Raw genomic sequence first — 22201 nt, 5'->3', positions numbered from 1 at the left:
CCACTTAGGAGAGTAAGAAAGACAGAGAGCAACAGAATCATTTGATAAATTGCAATTTGAGAACAAAAAGTTCCCATTTTGAAGACTCTAAGCACTCTAGACTTGCTTCGCCTCCACTTTGAGCACCTTAAAACGCCTCATCCCTTCGCAAGATCTGCTGTTAGTCTCCAAAGGTTTGGCAACACACAATGCTGGCTGGTAATTGCTTAAGATTAGACACTCCTCCATATGTGAGATTTCCCGGTGAGATTGATGGGCCCCATGGCACGGTGACATAGCATTAATGGCAACGAAGCCTGAGGATGGTAATCATGAGCATGGTGACATAGAAGGAGCCCAATACTTCCAATCCAACGTACCTAAAGACCCATTGCAACATATTGGAGGTCCAATGACAAGAGCCCGAACCAAAGCTATGAAGCAAGCCTTGTTCAGTCTTGTGCAAGAAGTTCAAGAGCTTGGAGAGCATTGGGGCACTCCCCTCAAGTCCAAAGGAGAGCATCTATATGTGTATAATGTATTTAAGATCCAAACTCATGAAGAGTCAAGCCCAAGAGATGCAGACCTTAGCCCAATGCAAGGAAGACTACAAGTTGAGCCTCTTGCATGCAAGGAGACATGAAACCCTAGTAAAGAAGTCAAGGGGGCGTGATTTCAAATCCTTTATGATCCCTTGATTGTCTCCTAAATTATTTCCTATTTTAATGGTCCTTTGATTTGATTTTCTATTTTGAGTCTAGTCAAAGGTTAGAATTAATTATAATATTAATTTCTAAATTTTGTAATCCCATAATTTTAGGATCACATCTCCTAAATTATGTGGCTAAATATTTTATCATTATTTCTCCTTTTAGTATTAGGAAATTAGGGTTTTAATTTTAGGAAATATTTTTCTATGAGCCTATATAAATTAGGCATGCTCCCTATTGTAAACACACAGAAGTTGAATGAAATTATTCATTTTAGAGTTTATAACTCTTGTGAGCCTTAGTGCTTTGTGGTGGTATCCCGTGTGAGAAACCGACGTGATCAAGAGCGTGATCAACTCTTGTGGTGTCTTCGAAGGTTGAGGTTCCTAGAGGCAGGTGCTCTAGAGGATCTTCTCCTTGATCATTATCCTATTGTTTACTTCATACCTTTCTTTATTTCCGTCATAAATTTCGTCCCTTTTTTTTGTTCTTGTGTTTTTGTTGTTTCAGGGTTCTGTCCCTAAACTAGCACGATTCTGCTTCCGCGTCCCTATCAGATTGGCATCAGAGCTTTGGTTGCTAGTTTTGGTTTAAATTCTTGTCCTTCCTTCTTCTTTTTCATCTTGAGTTATTTCTTTTTGTGATCATCTCTTATCTACCCCATCTACTTCTATCTTTTGGTTTTTCTCTTCTTCATCTTTGTGACTTTTTATCTTATGTGAGTTTTCATTTTATTAGCCTTCTCAAAAAAAAAAAGAAAAAAAAATACCTAGAAATTCGTGCAAAAAAAAGGCAAAAAAAAAAGTGTTAGTGTGTTGAGAAAAAAAAAGAGAAAAAAAAATCCGAAAATTCAAAAAAAAAATTTACAAAAAAAAATATATTGCTGTGAGTTATGACTGTAGAAAAAGGCTATTCTTGAACTCCAAGTCACCAAGAGGTTGCTTAAAGAGAAAAGTCAACTTGGGTGATAAGAAAGTCTTTTACGTTGATCACTTTCTTATTTTTTATTTTTGGTAGCACTTTTCAAATTCTCTACTCTCTTATTTGCTATTTGTGCTACTCTCTTATTTTATTTAGTTTTTTTTTATTTTTGTCTTTGAGTATTTGACTCTTTGACTTTTATTTCTTTTTTTCTTATTTTTCACGTGTGGTTTTTCCTTTAACAAGCTTAATTTTATTTGAAAATTTTGCTTTCCTATTTGTTTCAAAATTGCAAAAAAAAAAAATCCTCTTTTCACCTTGTGCTTGTTTTCTAGTTTCCTTAATTTAGAAGATATTCACTTGATTGTTCCTTAGTTTCTTGATTTGTGGGTTTCACCATTGGATTCTATCCACAAGCTTAGTGAGTGGTAAAAGGCAAGTGTGTTTTTCATCATTAAAAAAAAAAGCCATTACTTTTTTTTTGTGTGAAACACGAGTGACTTTATCTTGAGAGTAAACACGTGAGTTTGTGTGTGTGAGGACCTATTTTTATCTTATATGGTTTCTAGTGCTTCTGTGAACATGAGTAACAAGGATGAATCCCCTAGTATTGATATGAACTCTGTTTTAGAACTTATCAAAACACAGTTGCAGCAGTTTCGCTTGGAACTTGATCATAGGTTCCATAAAGAGGATAAAGATGAGCCGGAGACTTCCTCTTCTAAAGGAAAGAAGCATAAGATCCCCAGCGATGATGAGGAGTATGAAGAACCCCCTTCTCCTAAGGGAAAGAAATCCTCAAAGCGTGGTGTTGACTTACCGGACCAAAAAGTAAAGTATCCTTCATTCAAGGGTAGCAACAATCCAGAAAAATACCTTGATTGGGAAATGAAGATGGACCAAATCTTCATGACTCTTGATTTGTCTGAGTCAAGGAAGGTAAAAACTGCTTCTTTGAATTTCACTGACTATGCTGTTTATTGGTGGCAAGATTTACAGTACAAAAGAAGCCAACTTGGGAAAAAGCCTATTAAAACGTGGGAGAAGCTTAAAAGGTACTTGAGAAAGGCTTATGTCCCCAGCTACTACTATACAGAGCTGAATAGAAAATTGAGAATGTTTTCTCAAGGATCTATGACAGTGGAGGAGTATGTGCACGAGTTGAATATCTTGAAGTTTCGTGCAAACATTCAAGAAAATGAACGTGAAGCAATGTCAAGAATTATGGATGGCTTGAGGCCAGAGTTGAGAGATAAGCTTGACTTGTACACTTTTGTGGACAAGGAAGAGCTCATACACAAGGCTATAAAGTTGGAGCAGAGAAATAAGAACAAACGTTCCAAGTCCTCTTGGAAAGACTCCAAGACAACTTCCAAATGGAAGGATTCCAAAGCCAAAGATACATCCCAGGCCAAGGAAGAAATAAAGACCAAGTATGAGGGTAAAACTTCTAACCCTAAACCTTCTTCTTATTCATCTAACACTTCTCCTATTAAGTGTTTCAAATGTCATGGTGTGGGCCACATGGCGAGAGATTGTAGCAATAAAAGGGTTATGATCTTGAGAGATGATGGTGGCTATGATAGTGTGCATGAAAGTGATAAAGATGATGCTGATAATGTTGATGATGATTCTACCTCCCATGAATCAAATGATGAGCTTGAATGCAATGGTGTAGTTGACTCTATCTTGGTGGCAAGAAGAGCTCTCAATATTCAACCAAAGGAGGATGATGAACATGAGCAACGCGAGCATATTTTTCACACTAGATGCTTCATCAAAGAGAAAGTGTGTAGCATGGTAATTGATGGTGGTAGTTGCACTAACGTCGCTAGCACTTTACTTGTAGATAAATTATCTTTACCTTTAATTCCACACCCTAAGCCCTACAAATTGCAATGGTTGAATGATTCTGCTGAAATTAGGGTTTCTAAGCAAGTGTTGATTACTTTCTCTGTTGGAGTTTATACTTGTGATGTATTATGTGATGTAGCCCCTATGCTTGCTGGACACTTGTTATTAGGTAGGCCTTGGCAGTTTGATAGTAAGGCTACTCATGATGGTTTTAGAAATTGTTACAAGGTGCCTTTTAAAGGCAAGACTGTTGTATTAAATCCTCTTAGGCCCATCCAAGCCTATGAAGATCAACTAAAGATTACTCAAGATTACAAGCAAAGGAGAGATCTCCTTGATTGTGGCATGAGTGAGAGAGAAAAGAAAGAGAGTATTACTTTACTTGAAAATCAATCAAAAGAGAGGAAAAAGAGTGGTGAGAAGGTGAGAAAAGAAAAAATAGAATGGTGGGAGTGAAGGAAAATAGTGAAAAAAAATATTATTGTGTGGGAAAAGTAAGATTCAAGAGGCTTTGATGAGTGAGCAAGCTCTTATTGTAATTCCCAAGAATATTTATTTTTCTACTAATACTTTTGACCCCACTTTGCCTTCTAGTGTTGTCTCTTTGTTGCAGGATTATAGAGATCTATTCCCTGATGAAATTCCTGATGGACTTCCTCCCTTAAGAGGAATTGAGCATAGGATAGATTTCTTGCCTGGAGCTGCTATTCCAAACAAGCCTGCTTATAGGGCTAACCCTGAAGAGACTAAGGAGATCCAGCGCCAAGTAGAGGAATTGATGATGAAAGGCTTTGTGCGTGAGAGCCTTAGCCCTTGTGCTGTCCCTGTTATCTTGGTGCCAAAAAAAGACGGATCTTGGAGGATGTGTGTTGATTGTAGAGCAATCAACAAAATCACTGTAAAGTATCGTTACCCTATCCCTAGACTTGATGATATGCTTGATGAATTACATGGTGCTTCTATCTTTTCTAAAATTGATCTTAGAAGTGGTTATCATCAAATTCGTATGAAAGAGGGTGATGAATGGAAAACTGCCTTTAAAACTAAATTTGGATTATACGAATGGTTAGTTATGCCTTTTGGTTTGACTAATGCTCCTAGCACTTTTATGGCATTAATGAATCATGTTTTTAGAAAGTTTATAGGCAAGTTTGTTGTGGTTTACTTTGATGATATTTTGATTTATAGTAAATCTTTGACTGATCATATGAATCATCTTAAAAATGTGTTTGACATCTTGAGGGAATATAAATTATATGCTAATTTTCAAAAGTGTTTCTTTTGCATGGACTCTGTTATCTTTTTGGGATTTGTTGTTGGATCACAGGGAATTCGTGTAGATGAGGAGAAAGTTAAGGCTATTCGTGAATGGCCAACCCCTAAGAATGCAAGTGAAGTGAGAAGCTTCCATGGCTTAGCAAGCTTCTATAGGAGATTTGTTAGGGATTTCTCTAGCATTGCTGCCCCTCTTAATGAACTTGTTAAGAAGAATGCGACCTTTAAATGGGATAAAACACAAGAAAGGGCCTTCCAAACCCTAAAGGATAAATTGACTAATGCCCCTTTACTTGTTTTGCCTAATTTCTCTAAAGCATTTGAAATTCAATGTGATGCTTCTGGTATTGGTATAGGTGCTGTTTTAATGCAGGATTCTAAGCCCATAGCTTACTTCAGTGAAAAGCTTCACGGCGCAGCTTTGAATTATTCCACCTATGACAAAGAGCTTTATGCTCTAAAGAGGGCCTTAGAAACATGGCAACATTATTTGGCCCAAGGAATTCATCATTCATTCTGATCATGAAAGTTTAAAATTTCTCAAGTCTCAAGGTAAGTTAAACAAGAGACATGCTCGCTGGATGGAATTTATTGAAACCTTTCCTTATGTGATTAAGCATAAGCAAGGTAAAGAAAATATCGTTGCTGATGCCTTATCTCGAAGGTATACATTACTTTCCTATTTGCATGCTCAATTACTTGGTTTTGAGATTCTAAAAGATCTTTATAAAACTGATCCTGATTTTGAAAATATTTGGAAATCTTGTGAAAATCATGGATCTGGTGATTTCTTTAAATTTGATGGATTTCTTTTTAAGAAAAATAAATTATGCATTCCTATTTGTTCTATGCGTGAGTTGCTTACTAAGGAAGCACATAGTGGTGGTTTGATGGGACACTTTGGTGTAGATAAAACTTTGGCTATTTTGTCTGATCATTTCTTTTGGCCTCACATGCGGAAAGATGTCATATTGTTTGTGATAAATGCATTAAATGTAGACAGGCAAAATCTAAGATCCAACCTCATGGACTTTACTCTCCTTTACCCGTCCCCTCTCACCCTTGGGAACATATCTCTATGGATTTTGTAATTGGATTGCCTAAATCTTCTGCAGGCAAAGATTCCATATTTGTTGTTGTTGATAGGTTCTCTAAGATGGCACACTTTATTGCTTGTGCTAAGACTAATGATGCTGTTAACATTGCTGACTTATTCTTTAAAGAGATTGTTCGTTTGCATGGTTTACCTAAGACTATTGTGAGTGACAGAGATGTGAAGTTTCTTAGTCATTTCTGGCGTACCCTATGGCATAAATTAGGGACTAAGTTACTTTTTTCCACTACTACCCATCCACAAACTGATGGTCAAACTGAGGTAGTTAACAGAACTATGACTACATTATTAAGAGCAATAATTCAGAAGAATTTGAAGAATTGGGTGAATTGTTTACCTCATATTGAATTTGCTTACAACAGGGCTGTTCATTCTTCTACTTCTTATTCTCCATTTGAAATTGTTTATGGTTTCAATCCATTATCTCCTATTGATATTTTACCTTTGCCTTTCTCTGAGCATGCTAACACTGATGGCAAGGAAAAAGCTAAGTTTGTGCAGGACTTACATGCTAAGGTTAAAGCAAATATAGAGCGAAAGAATGAGCAATATGCCAAGCAAGCTAATAAAGGCAGGAGACGTGTGATCTTTGAGCCTGGAGATTGGGTTTGGTTACATTTAAGGAAAGAGAGATTTCCTAATCAAAGGAAGTCCAAACTTCAAGCTCGAGGAGATGGACCTTTTCAAGTTTTGGAAAGAATTAATGATAATGCTTACAAGATTGATTTGCCTAGCTCTTATGGCAATGTTAGTGCCACATTTAATGTTTCTGATTTATCTTTATATGATTCTGCAGATTCGAGGACGAATCCTTTCCAACTGGGAGGGAATGATGGGCCCCATGGCACAGGTGACATAGCATTAATGGCAACGAAGCCTGAGGATGGTAATCATGAGCATGGTGACATAGAAGGAGCCCAATACTTCCAATCCAACGTACCTAAAGACCCATTGCAACATATTGGAGGTCCAATGACAAGAGCCGAACCAAAGCTATGAAGCAAGCCTTGTTCAGTCTTGTGCAAGAAGTTCAAGAGCTTGGAGAGCATTGGGGCACTCCCCTCAAGTCCAAAGGAGAGCATCTATATGTGTATAATGTATTTAAAATCCAAACTCATGAAGAGTCAAGCCCAAGAGATGCAGACCTTAGCCCAATGCAAGGAAGACTACAAGTTGAGCCTCTTGCATGCAAGGAGACATGAAACCCTAGTAAAGAAGTCAAGAGTGGCGTGATTTCAAATCCTTTATGATCCCTTGATTGTCTCCTAAATTATTTCCTATTTTAATGGTCCTTTGATTTGATTTTCTATTTTGAGTCTAGTCAAAGGTTAGAATTAATTATAATATTAATTTCTAAATTTTGTAATCCCATAATTTTAGGATCACATCTCCTAAATTATGTGGCTAAATATTTTATCATTATTTCTCCTTTTAGTATTAGGAAATTAGGGTTTTAATTTTAGGAAATATTTTTCTATAAGCCTATATAAATTAGGCATGCTCCCTATTGTAAGAGAGACAAAAGTTGAATGAAATTATTCATTTTAGAGTTTATAACTCTTGTGAGCCTTAGTGCTTTGTGGTGGTATCCCGTGTGAGAAACCGACGTGATCAAGAGCGTGATCAACTCTTGTGGTGTCTTCGAAGGTTGAGGTTCCTAGAGGCAGGTGCTCTAGAGGATCTTCTCCTTGATCATTATCCTATTGTTTACTTCATACCTTTCTTTATTTCCGTCATAAATTTCGTCCCTTTCTTTTTTTGTTCTTGTGTTTTTGTTGTTTCAGGGTTCTGTCCCTAAACTAGCACGATTCTGCTTCCGCGTCCCTATCAGAGATAGAAAATTGAAGATGGCAATCTTGTAATGGCTGTTCTATCTAGTTCAATCACTTTCAACCTCTCCATCTTATCTAATATATCTGGAAAATTTTCAAGACTTAAACATTCAAAGAGATTCAGATACTCAAGAGATTTCAAATTAATAGCAGGTGGCAAAGTCTTCAAATTTTTGCATTTCTTGGCACTCAATTCTTTGAGTTGATTCAAAAATCCAACAGAATTATGGATTTCTGTTAGCATGGTACAACCATCAAGCCGCAACTCTATTAAATTAGAAGCTCCTGACAAATCTGGTACTTTTCTAAGAGATTTGCAATCTTTAAAATTCATGCAAATTAAATTCTCAAATTTCTGCAAAATAAAGATAGTTTTTTTTTTTTAGAAATAGAATAGGGAAAGGAGACAAGAAAAGTAGCTTTAAGAAAACTTACAAGCATACCTTATTAAAGGGTTGGAGCAATTCACAACAGCTATTGGACAAGTCAAGATAGTGAAGTTTTGTTGGATGGAAATTAGATGGCAAGAATTTGAAAGGATACCCCTTCCATTCCAATACATACAAACTATTTGGAAGATATTTAGGGCCTTTAGATAAACTTGCATTTTTTATTACAAGCACTTTGAGGTTCTTCATATTCTTGAATGCCTTCCCATTCCATGGAATTTCTTTATCTTTGGGCAAGTCTAGAATTATGACTTCGATTGCATCTGTTCCCTTTGGAAAAGAAAAGCACACAATAAATGCCATATTTCAGTCATATGAAAAACATCAAAGGCAGGTATTAAAAAAAAAAAGTCATGCATATGGTGCTTACTGCATTTTTCTCTAAGACATCAAGAATGTCCTCATAACACCATAACCTATCATGTTTACCAGGCTTTTTTGGAGATTGTTGTCTAACAATTTCTTTTTCCATGTCTTCTATCAAATCATGCATTGTTACCCGACCTTTTTTAATTTTTATGAGAGATTTATCAATCAATACTCCAATAGCACATTGTGGTTGGACTCCACGAAAACTCAGCAACATAGTTATGACATCTAATTTCTCACCATTGAAAAAACAAGCTAGGTCAAGAAAAAGTTCCCTATGGGTTTCTTCTAAAGCATCATAGCTTAATTTGAGGATTTCGAAAATTCTTTTATTTGGTATTTTCTCATATCCATCTAATGTAGAAAGCTACTCATGTACTCTTTTACCACATAAGTTGGAACCAATCACTTCCAAGGCTAATGGAAGGCCACATGAATAATGAATTGCACGATTGGAAACCTCCATGTAATTGAAATCAATGTTGTCCTTGTGAAAGGCATTCCAACCAAGCAAATGAAGAGCCTCCTCCTCATTTAATTCCTTGACATCATAAATTCTTTCAACCCCATGACTTGTTAACAACTGTTTATCCCTTGTTGTAATAATGATTCTACTTCCATAACCAAACCAATCACATCTTCCAGCCAATGCTTGCAATTGCTCTAAGTTGTCAACATCATCAAGAATTAAAAGAATCTTCTTTCATTGAAACCTATGTTTTATAATTGATTTTCCTTTACGGACATTTTCCAATTAGAGATCTTTCTCCCCTACTAATTCAATAAGCAATCTCTCTTGAAGATGTGGCAAACCATGCTTGTTAGAGAGTTCTCTAACATCAGAAAGAAAACATAGTTCTTCAAAATTATCAGCAATTGTGTTAAACAAAGCACTTGCAATTGTTGATTTACCTATTCCACCAATTCCACAAATTCCTACCATTATGATTTCCTCATTAGACCAAAGATCTAAAAGGGAGGCTACTTCATGCACTCGAGGAGTCAGTCCAACTGGATAATCAGTAACATATAAAGGAGCACGATTAATTCTCGCAGAGACTTCCTTGATGATATTTGCAATAAATTCTTGCTCTTTTTCACTTCTGTGGTCAATTCAAAAGAAGTTCACCTTTAGTCAAACTACAAATTATGTTATACCAATCTCTATGTGAGAACTGGGGAAAAAAATTATCATTCCGGAAATGTTGCTGTGTCGTAATATTATCTTAAGTTTAACATAGTATTATTCTCAATTTAATATCATGTAATAGAAAATTATCTGATTAAAGATAAATATTACTATTTACATGTATAGTTATTGTAACAGTTAAATTAATAATGTTCGACGGTTGTATACATATAATTTAGTTTAAATTCTAAAATATTTTCTTACTTTTAATGGGTTTTGATTTGAAAAAAATGTTCAAAATAATTTTGCTAAATTATTGTAAATAGAGAAAGCAATGGAACTGATCAGGACTTATGGTGTTCATTTAATCTTTGAATTTGAATTTAAAGCATGAAAAACAGTTATATATAAATATACATATATTCTTGCAAACAAAGCCCAATGGTTTATGTAAATTAAATTCTGATAATAACAACAGAGAGTGCCTTTGCCTATTTAAATTAGTTGGATATGAATATGAAAAACAATACCCAAATAATAGAAATGGAAATGACACGCGAAAGAGTGAAAAGACAGATTACTTGGGTTTGAGGTGCCAGCCTTTTAAATTAGCTGCTTTAGACAAAGCCAACTTCCAATTTTGCACCTTTTGTTTGTTGTGCTCCAATCTTTTCTCAAGCAGGGCCAATGACTTGCCATAACTCCCACTTTGATGTCGCAGATCCGAGGGATCCACATGATAAAATACTGGATAAACCAATCGACCTTGTTCTTCGAAGCACTCAAGAATCGTATCAAGTTCATCCAAACAAAAAGTCGACGATGCATAATTCTCGGAGAAAACTATGATAGCTATTCTGGACTCTTGTATGGCTTTGAATAGAGATGGCCTGATTTCTTCGCCAATCCTGATGGATTCCTCATCAATGAAGGCATGGATTCCCCTTTGACACAGAGATTTATAGAGATGATCAACAAAACCTAAACGGGTATCTTCACCTCGAAAACTAAGAAACACGTCATAAGTCCAGCTGTAACAGATGGAAGAGGACGATGATCGCTGCGCCATGAGACCGGGGTTGAGCGTAGCTACTCAGATCGATGCCGTAAAGTGGCTAAAATTCCCTGACTAAGCTTAAAGATGGCAGACGCGTTGAATTAAGCGAGAAGAAATCTCACCGAAGGAATGGAAAGAGTAAAGGGTTGAAGTCTGGAAGATGAGATATAATAATTGAAGGTCTTCTCATCTGATCTGAACAGCGATGCTCTGCGTACGAAGGTAATCTCACCAGACCCGGAGCTTGAAAATTGCAGACCCGTAGAGTTAAGCGAGAAGAAATCGCACAGCTCTGTGGAGACTGGAAGCGTTGACTTGCATTACAATTTGCTGCCGATTCGATATAATTGAACCTTCGTCGTAGTAGGTGGAATCGTGTAGTTGAAAGCAAAACCTACCACAATATTAGGACCCAGCTTTTTTTTTTTTTTCTTTTCATTTTCTCCCCACTTTCCATTTCAACTATTAAATTTATTTTTTAATAATTCAAATTTGATATTTCATAAAATTATTATTAAAATGTGAAACCTACCACAATATTAGGACCTGATTTTTTTCTATTTTTCTCCCTTTTTATTTTCTCTTCACTTTCCATCTCAACTATTGGACCCATTTTTCAATAGTTCAGATTTGATGATTCATAAAATTGTTATTAAAATGTAAAATTTTATAAAAAATAAATATAATAATAATTTTATAAAACATTAAATTTCAATCATTCAAAAATAAATTTAATGGTTGAGATAGGAAGTAGAGAGAAAATAGAGAGGGAAGAAAATGGAGAGAAGCCAACTCCACAATATTACTTGCGGTCGTTGAACTTTCTCTTCCTGTTTTAAACTTTTAATTTAATTGATTAAAATATTGCATAAAAAATATATATTGAAAATTTCAATAAAAAAATAAAATCTACCCATTTTTTTTTTTTAAAATATAGTTGACAGCAAAACCTACCACGATAGTAGCGGCGTTCGTTGAACTTTCTCTATCTGTTTTGAACTTTTAATTTAGTACGAAAGTCAAAATCATTTTTTTAGACAAATGGATAAATTTTATTTTTTATTAAAATTTTTAATATATATTTTTATTTGTACAATATTTTAATCAATTAAATTAATCTATATATAGTAATTTTAAATTTTGAAAAAAAAATTATACTTAGTTTTATAAATTTAATGTGTATGAATCTTTTATAGATAATTTATTTTATAATAAATTCTTGTTATTAATTTTATTAACATATTAAGATCTATTTATCATAATTTGATTGAATATAAGTATATTAAGTATATAAAATTAAATACATAAGTCCTACTTTTTAAATTTTAATGGATTTAGTTTTTGTTGGGGGTCACAAATTGGAATATAAAATGAAAGTTCTTGTTTCCCTTTCATTTTCTGTGAACAACAGATGGTTTTTTTTTTTTTTGAGTAATGTTATTGGGTTTCATTTATTTTTTTGTTGTCCAAGGTTTTTCTACAGTCGACAGTCTCGACAGTCATGAGATTAATCTTTTAAAAAATTTGAGCATCATTTAAAGAGTTGTCCTTTCTTAAATAATATTTCTCCACATATACCTTTAAGAATTAAACTTTGAAATGATACTTAAAGTAACTTTTGGGCCCAAAAATAAAAAAAACCCATAACTAATCCCTACTACGACTGTTTCTTCGAAGGAAGGTTTGCGGGAGCTACTAATTCTAAAGTCAATGTCTCTTGCGAATTAAATATTTGTTGCATAGTTATTCCTTTCAGTAGCATGACATATTTAATTATTCTAAATTCAATGTTTATTCGAATGCTGATATGTGTTGATTATTCTCCTGTTTAATGGCTCACTATCTGGCAGAATTATTTCCTCTAGAGGAAAGCAACACGGCAGGGAGATCCGCTTTCACCATAAATGTTCTATCATGTTTAATAGTGGATCAAGAAAATAAAGGAAATTGGAAGGGAGTAAAACTTTGTAATTCAGCAAGACCGGTCACTGATCTTTTATATGCAGATGATTCCCTCCTCTTCTTTGAATGTTACAGGACCGTAGGCTAATATGAAGGTCTCTGACTTCCTCACCCTGACTTCTAATCCTTGGTGTCCAATTTCTTGGAACAGCACAAGTCCAAATCAATTTTTCCCTGAAAGTGTGGTTTAATGTAAATGACCCTGTATTTAATTGAAATTACAATTGAGGGTAAAGTATTTTGAGGATTTATATTATATATTTAATTTGATTAAGCATCAAGGAGGTTAGTCTAGTGGTAATTGAGTCACTTGCTCAAAAGCTGGACCTCACGTTTGCACCCTCCTAAGGCAAGAGAAGAAAATTTTTATTATTTCTAACAATTTGGTTAAATTATCATTTTGCCATTCATGCTAAAAAAAAAATTAAAAACAATCAGGGATAAGAGGAATCGGTAAGCTTCTGCTCCATTTGGTGCTGGTAGCTGACAGAGAGATTGAGGAAGAGAGAGCACGCAGGGTCCTCAACCCTGTTTTCGGTCTTCCTCTGTCGTCCTTCTCGTCTAGCGCCGGTGACCGTGAAAGGTCTTCTTCTTCCCCTGTCGTGTGTCGCTTAGAAGCATTGAGATTCATTTTGTTCTTCTCTGTTTCACGTCGCAGAACGCTCACAATCGCTGGTCATTGTAAAGATCATCCGATCACCGTTCTTCTCCGTCGCCGGCTGTGGGTTCTTCGATTTTCGGCTGCGGCAGTCGCCCTTTGCAGCAAAAGGTTCGATTTTCTAGTCCTCTCCCCCCCCCCTGTTCGCATTACTCGGTTTTTCTTCTCCTCTTGACTGAATTGATCTGGTGTGGATGTATGGGCTTTGGTTCCTTTTTATCATCCTTCCTCTGCTCTGTTGGTGAGTCATTGTCATTTTTCCTTCTCCTCCTTCGGGCAGCAGCGTCATTTTCCTCCTCCTGGTTATGGTCACTGATTTGGGATGAAGAAGCTTCAAGTTCTGCTCATCCTTCTCAACTGACTTGGTTAGCTAAATTCATTTTCTCCCACTTTTTGGCTGTGCGTATATTTTGCTGAATGTTGTTTAAAGATGGGATTTTGACTTTCCCTTTGTTTCAGTCGTTATGTGAACGGGAGGGAGAATGGGAATTTTAAACTGGCAAATGATAGACGTGAATTGATTATTTGTTAGGAATGAAAATTTGAAAAATTTGATAAACTTAAAATTTACACGGAAAGCTATTGGAATGGGATTTGTAAAGAAAATAGTTGGGAATTATAGTTTAAGGATTGATGTTTACAAAATGTTCGATGAAATGCTTACGAGGAGAATTTATCATATGAGGACAAGATATATGGGTTGATTATATTGTTGTTAATTAGATAATTATCATAACACAAATTTCTTTAATAGAAGTTGGGAAGTTTGGTTGGTTCCAATATGGATATAAGACAACCTAGAAAAGGAATTGAAGAGGAATTTGGTCATACGGCTTAAGTATTGTGCAGATGTTTAATAGAATGTTTGAAAAAAGAAGATTTTGGATTAAAGGTAGCAAAATATTTGTGATAGTTATTGTAACACCTTCAAATTTACAAACTGATTTTTCGCAAATTATTAAAACTATTATCATGGTAGAAAATTTTCTTACCATGATACATCCAAGACATAACACAAGTCTTAAAATATCCAAAAAGGCAATTAAAACCATGAGGGACAGACATAATCCTCATGGCATGATATTCAAATCAGATCATAAATCAAAAGGGACAGACATAATCCTCTTGGTCATATAAATACTTTTAATAAAAAGGATTAGAGTTTACATGCTTCACAAAGAAGATATGTCCTAAGTTGGCACAAGATACATTGTATAATCCAAAATAAGAAGCAACGTAAAAGATGGTGTCTCATACACCATAGTTACACTTCTGGTGTTTTCTCGGCCGGACTCGATCCTGTAAAAATATTAACCACGGAGAATGAGACTTAAAAGTCCCAGTAACCAAAAATTAATAAGTAATGATGCATGCGGTTGTAACTAATTATGCGATTGCTAAGTGGGCACACAAAACCTTTAACCGAACAATATTTTCAAACAAACCGAACAAGTATTTAATTTGCATGATTGCACCTTATATTCTCCTTTCGCCATGCTCGGATGCCAAATCACCCGGCCAAAGGTGAGTTGGACCAAGCGACACGTCACTCATTGGGTCCAATGAGGGCTTACCACGTGGTAATAATTAACCGAACAGAAATTCCCATTAACACCATACATTAAAATACCCTGACAAGTCATGCATCATTCAAATATCCAAACAGAAATATATCCGAATAATAATATCTCATCATGATAAACAAAAATAAATTTTTAACCCACTTGGCAATGATTTCACAGAAGTATATAACAGTATTTATTTTCAATAATTCATAATTTTTTCAAACAACAAAACAATACATAACCATTCGCAAACACACCCATCACAACACATTAATAATGGTTACCTTGTGTCTTGAATAACAAGTTCCCCTTCACAACTCCTTTTTCACCACTATCTTTATCAATATAATCTACATAATTATTTCACAATACTATATATTAATTTTACATTAAAATAAATAACTCTAATTTAAAGAGTTAGAAAGTCTTAGATCTATAATCCATATTAACACTAATTTAAGATTTATGCCTCATTTAACTTCTCAAATTCTTTTCTAAAATTCTCGTACCCTAATAAACTATTTTTAAGCCTCAAATTACTTCTAGTATCACAATTTCATCCTTCTATATTCTAAAAATTCACCCAAAAATAAATTAAAAATTTTAGAATTATCCTGAAGCCTCAAATCACCTTTCTATAACCTCAAAAATACCTATTCATACTTAAATAAATATTTAATAATCAGAGGTTCATCTCTACATCTCAGATTCCACATAAATTCGACCATATAGATCTAGATTTTAACTCAAAAATTCTTAAACATGAGTTTCAACCTCAAGAAAATATTTTATAATATTTATTATATCTCTAAGAGTTTTAACCTATATTTTTAATACATCATATCATCAGATTAACTATCCTATAGAAAAATTCTAATCAAAATATTTACTCTATCCTACAAAATAATCATATCATTAGAAAGCTAATATTATTTAGAAAATAACTATAAAATTAATTTTGTAATTAAATAAATTTTTAAATGTTAATCTAAACAGGAAAGTTAGAACATACCTGAAGAAAAAGAAAATAATCCCCCCTTGCGAGAAAACGCCGAGCAACGTGAGAGAAAGAGAGAAAAATAATATAAAAATGGGATTGTGAGTCCCAAAATTATATTAAAAAAAACTATAGGTCTGAATTTAATTATTCAAACCTTTGGGCCATAAGTTGCAATTTCCTCTAAATTGCATCTTAGCCTCTCATGCTTTCTAATGCACACACCCCCTCCTTTTTATACATGAAGGCACCTCTTCTCTTCCCTCATCTAACCAATGTGGGACTTAGAAACAACAACCTTCCCCCCCCCCGGTTTTTTTTGTTCCTTCTACCTTCTCTTTTTTTTAACACACACATAAAAAAATTATTTATGTATTATATCTTAACTAAATATTACTTATGTGGTTTTAAATTTAAATTTTTAAATTCATAATTAAATACCTAACCATAATATTATTTCTAAATAACCTCAAATAATATAAATTCCTATTATTATCATTTTTTCCTCAAAACCTAAATTCTACAATTTCTTTATTATATAAAAATCAGGATGTTACAGTTATCTCATCAATGGTTAAACAATCATTGAAGGCATTTGTTCCTGATAATGAATGTTAAAGTAGAATTTAAAAGTTTTTAGGAAAAATATTTGAGTTGGTAATTCTAGAACCAAATCATTATTTATATTCATTCTTGGAATATCTTTGGGATGTTTGATAACATGTTTATCAAAAAGAGTTTGATTTGATTATGAGTTTTCTAAAATTTCATTAACTCTTTAAGTCTTATGAAGATATACTTGGCTTGGATGCTAAATATTCATAAATTTGACTTGAGTTTTGTGAAGAATTCTACTTATTAAGCTATTGTGAGTTTAACTTGAGTAATGCAAATAAACTTGATAATTATGGAGGTGATGTGTAGCTAGATGGACATTTGATGCAGCATTTGAGAAATATTGGAGTCAAGATTTATATAACATCCTATCCTATTACGTTTTCAGGCCCTTTTACTGTTTTTTTATTAAATAAAGCACTAGTGCCCCTATCTTATAGAGTGAGCAAGGCTCTTTTGCTATCAATGAAATCGAAAGAAACACAAGAACCTAGTGCAGTGCATTTTGTATAGATCAAGACTTGTAGCTTGATTCTTTACTCATTCCATATTGGGAAGAATTGTGGGAAATCATTCGATAACACCTCTTCCTATTTTTCAATAATATCTGACGATCAAGACAATTTCCATGAAACTCTTTCATTTCATAGAAGTTTCTTCTTCTTCTTACAAAGCAAATAACAGTTTAACTAATGGCCAAAGTCTTTCTTCACACACAGCCAGACCTTCTGCTCGATTGTTTGTTGCTGAAAGAAGGCTGGAATCTGTCTCTCCCTAGCCCTAGGATAGAATGTGACCTCTTTGTCTCTACTCCCCCTCCCCAACTTCCATTGAAGTAAGGGTGGGTTCTCTCCTTGTTGGATTTCTGTCTTTCACCATTCAATGATATTGTCAGTTTGTTTGTTGAAGTCAAACAGACAGCTTTGACACTTCCCATGCTCTTACAATATCTTTTATAAGAGAAAGAGATATGGAAGAGAGTTTCACCAAGTCTCCTTTTCTCTGCACTCCTTTTGCTTGCCTTATTTGGCCATTCAGCCTTAGGGGAGGTGGGTGAACTCTAATCCTGACTCAATGATTGTAATGACCTAAAATTTACAAAATAATAATAATAATAACAACAACAATAATAATAAAATATTCTTCTAATTTATATGTTTAGATAAATTTTATGGTAAATAGAGAATGGTGACTTAGTGAAACTTATACTAATAGTTTATTTAAAGATTCAGAATTTGAATTCTTTTAAGCAATGGGTTAAATTCTATTAGTTTAAAATTTTGGAAAAATTACAAAAGTGCCCGTGTTTGTTATGTTATTATAGGAAAATATTGTGCCCTCTTTTGTAATTTTCACAATTTCCTAATATCCAGATCTTTATTTTCCTCCCTCTCGGTCAGGCGCACGCACAGATATAACACCATTTTCTGGATCCTTCGACTAGGGGGGTTTTGCTAATGCCGTCTCCCTCTGTTCCTCTTTGATTTTTCCGGTTCAATTTTTCCGGTGAGTTCTCATTGTTTTGCCTCCAGCCAAGTCTTCCGCATTTTTCCTCTTCTTTTCTTCTCTTTTCGGCAGTGCATACACGTTCTGGAGCAGAGGAACAGAGTTGGAGATTTTTCTTGGTTCCAGTAGCTTCGAGATCTTTGTCTTCTACCCTCATCCCTGTTACTCGTCCAATCGCCAGCAACCTTGAGAACGCCGGAATCCTTACTGTGGGTAGTGCACAGTACTTCGTCCAGCTCTCCCCTGTTCCGTATCATTTTCTTTCTTCAGCATCTGTGTAAATATGTGATGTTTGGAAAGAGGGAAGCTCAAATAAGAGTCATACGAAATGAGTTTGGAGCCTTGAGGATATTACAGGTAAGTGGATAGCGTCCCAACTGATATTTTATCGAAATCTCTTTTATTTGAATATTACATTTTTATGCAAATTATTTTTACGACACCAATGTGATTATGAGACATTTTGTTGCTTAAATTATTTTATTTTGTGAAATTATTTTACCAGAGTTGATCATTTTAGTTAATCAGTAAATACAAGTTTGAATTTTAATTGTGGGATTTCAATTTGAAAATTATTGAATTGTTACGGAAAAACGATTCATGCGAGTTCGAAGTTGAAAGTTTTTTTTTATAAATGCAAGCATGAGCAGTGGATATGAAATTTGATTCTGGCAAGTTTTAATGCTTGAAAGTATTCATGCGAGTTTGATTTTGAGAATGAGAACTGTATCTTGAAAGTGATGATTTTCTCGCATGTTTGAAAAATGGTTTTAAAAAGGGACTTTGTACAGAACACTGATTGCTAACGGCAGTTTCGTTAGCCCTTGGCACGCCATGGTACACCTAGCTAGCAGGGTGTTCATAGGAGGTGCTAGCCCCGTGCGATGGCCAACGCACGTGGAACGGAGGGATGGTTATTCGTGAGCATAGTACTCACGTTTGTTTCATGGCTTCAAGCCGCGTTTGGTTACTTACCCTCATGGATTGTGTGTTCACGTTTGTTTCGTGGCTTCGGCCGCGTTTGGTTATTTGCCCTTGTGGATTGTGTGTCCACGTTTATTTTCGTGGCATAAGCCGCGTTTGGTTATTTATCCTCGTGGACTGTGTGTCCACGTTTGTTAATTATTCTGATAAGTCCCTATAATTATGAATCCAATTATTTGATGATTTTATATTCCATTAATTTTTATTCAGTAATTTGTTTATAAATATTTATTTCATTTACGTGCTTTTTTTTAAAAAAAAATCAAGTGATATTATCAGTTGCTACGATAGTTCAATGATTTGAGATTTTCTTTGAATTTTTATAGAGACATTTTATTATGAAGTTTATTGAATTTTTTGGAAATTCTTGTTTCTTTAACTTACATATCCATTTTGAACTTTTCATTTTATTTATGTTTTATTATTTATTGTTGGGACGTTATTCACTGGAAAATAAATTTTGGCCTCAGGTAGTATAAATTGGGCTTGTATATCAAGATGTTACTTGAGACATTTTATCACTAAAGTGGAGTGGAAGAATTATTTCGAACAAGTTTTGCTTGATGAAAATTTGAACCCTGTATTAATTTCATGGCCTGGTCCTAATTGCTCCACATATAATGTAGGTAGGATTCTCGTCTTTCTTTAAAGACTGTATATATTTTAGTAGGGAGCGAGATCCTTTTATTTGATTATTATTGTTCTTTGTCATACATTTAAGAAGTCTTATTTATATGAAAGTTTTCTAAAAAAAAAATTTAAAAAAATTTAAAAAAATAAAAATAAAAATATGCCTATAGTTTTGCATGGACCAAAGTATATTTGTTCAAGGCTTAAGGGATATGGGTTTTATACACATATTCCGTGCCGGTCACGCCTTAAATTTTTGGGGCGTGACAATGATAGATATCAAGTTAGAACCACTAATTAGATAAGGGGAGAATTCCTCATCAAGCATAACGACTTTTATCACTGAGATAAGACATGATCTCCTGTTCAGGCTAATCAATCAACTCAATAGATTAGCATAGATGGAGAAGGAGATTGGCTCGTTGATCTTTGATTCAAGAGTATTCTCGGCTGGCCTAACTAGTTGAACCCCTGAGGGCTAATCCATCAAGATCATAGCTAAGTCAGAAAGACAACCCTTTGAGAAAAACCAAATATGGAGAATCTTCAGTAAGTGATCGTTGTTGTCATGGAAGGGTTCTCTTTGAACAAATCCTATTTAAACTAAGCCCAAAAGCACAGGATGAGACTTTTCTTTCTTCTTTTTTTTTCAGGTATGCCGCTCCGCAAGAAAGGAAAGGAGTGAAATAAAAGAACCAAGTGGGTTGTGGTAATGTTAGAATTTACACCTATTTGTATCTATTTAGTGATTGGTCTACTAGTTTCTTTGATCCCACTCGGTCTTCCTTTTCCCTTTTCTTCTAATAGTTCAACCTATCCAGAAAAATTGTCGGCCTAGAATGTGGTTTCAATCCTTTCAGTGATGCTAGAAGTCATTTTGATATATGATTTTATCTTGTTTTAATTTTATCTATTATTCCTGATTCAGAAGTAACCTTTTCCTTTCCTTAGGCAATACCTCATAATAAGATTGATCTGTTTGGATCTTGGTCTATGATAGCCTTTTTATTGATTTTAACGATTGGATCTCTTTATAAATGGAAAATGGGTGCTTCAGATTGGGAGTAATCACTAATGATAGGGCAAAAATAGGGAGGAAGGACAAGGGAAAGAGCAATGCCTACATTAAATTAGTTGATTCATAATGGTAGAAAAGAAAAACCGTATTAGAGCTTCAGATCAATGTCCCTAAAAACAAGGAGTATGCCCGTGTTTTTCAATGAGAACACTAAAAAAACCTAATTTATTTTTTTAGAGTAAGAAGTGGAACTACAAGAAAGCTTTCTTTATCTTTATGGATAACCAATCCATTTTAAAATATAGTTAGGAGACTTCACCCAAGAAATGGGTAAAAAAATGGAAAGATCAGAATATAGGAATAGATCTGATACTAATACGGACTACCCATTTCTATTATTGTGCTTTCTTAAATTGCATACCTATACAAAGGTTCAAGTTTCAATCAATCTTTGTAGAGTTGATTATCCCTCTCGAAAATGAAGATTTAAAGTGGTATATAATTCACTGAGTACTTGGTATTAACTCATGCATTCATGTACAAACTTGTGCAGACAAAGTGACATGAATATTTCCAGCAGTCAGTCTATTTCCATCAATCGACCAGTGGGAGCGAGAAATTTAGGATATGTTTGGTGTTTCTTCCATCAATCATCTAGATCTACGTCATATATCAACTAATTATGGTTTCGAGGGTCATCCATTATGAAAAGACCTTCCTCTGAGTGGATATGTAAAAGTATGCTATGACGATCTAAAGAAACATGTGGTTTCTGAACCCATTGTCACTATTTCAATTTTGCTAGTCCTTGGGAACAACTACTGACAGATCATTTAGAATCTGGATAGGTCTAGTCTAGGGGACAAATCAATAGGAAATGCTCTTTGCTTTGTAAGAAGAAGAAGAAACTTCTATAAAATGAAAGAGTTTCACGGAAATTGTCTTGATCGTCGGATATCATTGAAAAATAGGAAGAAGTATTATCGAATGATTTCTTGCAATTCTTCCCAGTATGGAATAAGTTAAGAATCAAGCTACTAGTCTCGATTTATACAAAACACACTGTATTGGGTTTTTATGTTTCTTTCAATTTCATTGATAGTAGAAGAACCTTACTCACTCTATAGGATAAGGGTACTAGTGCTTTATTTAATAAAAAAAGGTAAAGGGGCCTGAAAACATAATAAGATAGGCTGCTACTCTAGGCTCACTTCGCTTCTTCAAAGGGCTGATTATTTATAAACTTTTTTATAAGTAAGTAAGCATTGGTAAGAGCGGAGGGATGATGATTAGTATATAAATAAATAAAGATAAAAAAGAAGAAATGGCAAGATAAATTTTATGTTGATGTAGGAAATAACAAATTTCAAAACAAGGCAGGGATTCTCTATAATGACCACCCGTAGACTAATTGAAAGGGATGTAACACAGCTTGATAGCATATTTGTTTTGGGTACAAAATGTTACGGGTTCAAATCCTGTCATCCTATCCTTAACTATTCCTTACCTTATGAGTAGTAACAAGGGATTAATTGAGACCGATTAAAAGTAAACCATATATACTCAATAGAAATATA

At 34.3% G+C, this 22201-nt stretch overlaps 1 long non-coding RNA gene and 3 pseudogenes across 3 annotated transcripts; 3 read left to right on the top strand and 1 right to left on the bottom strand.

Moving 5' to 3' along the window:
• Window positions 1-6931: 6931 nt before the first annotated feature.
• LOC129305104 (disease resistance protein RUN1-like) lies at window positions 6932-11013 on the bottom strand (annotated as a pseudogene).
• Window positions 11014-13112: 2099 nt separating this feature from the next.
• LOC129292048 (uncharacterized) lies at window positions 13113-19125 on the top strand. 3 transcript variants are annotated; one of them, XR_008588852.1, is made up of 4 exons: window positions 13113-13234; window positions 13310-13420; window positions 13590-13674; window positions 17887-19125. It is a non-coding gene; the product is annotated as an uncharacterized LOC129292048 (long non-coding RNA). The 3 variants fall into 3 exon arrangements; XR_008588849.1 differs by having other exon boundaries at window positions 13147-13420; window positions 13593-13674; XR_008588848.1 differs by having other exon boundaries at window positions 13147-13420.
• Window positions 19126-20063: 938 nt separating this feature from the next.
• Window positions 20064-20674, top strand: LOC129292042 (NADH-ubiquinone oxidoreductase chain 3-like; annotated as a pseudogene).
• A 226-nt stretch (window positions 20675-20900) lies between these two features.
• Window positions 20901-21472, top strand: LOC129292996 (NADH dehydrogenase [ubiquinone] iron-sulfur protein 3-like; annotated as a pseudogene).
• The last annotated feature ends 729 nt before the right edge of the window (window positions 21473-22201 follow it).

Source organism: Prosopis cineraria, unplaced genomic scaffold, assembly GCF_029017545.1.
Source record: "Prosopis cineraria cultivar Desert tree isolate PC_DT_omini unplaced genomic scaffold, ASM2901754v1 PC1, whole genome shotgun sequence".
Lineage (NCBI taxonomy): Eukaryota > Viridiplantae > Streptophyta > Magnoliopsida > Fabales > Fabaceae > Prosopis > Prosopis cineraria.
This window is presented reverse-complemented; position numbering and strand designations above follow the sequence as displayed.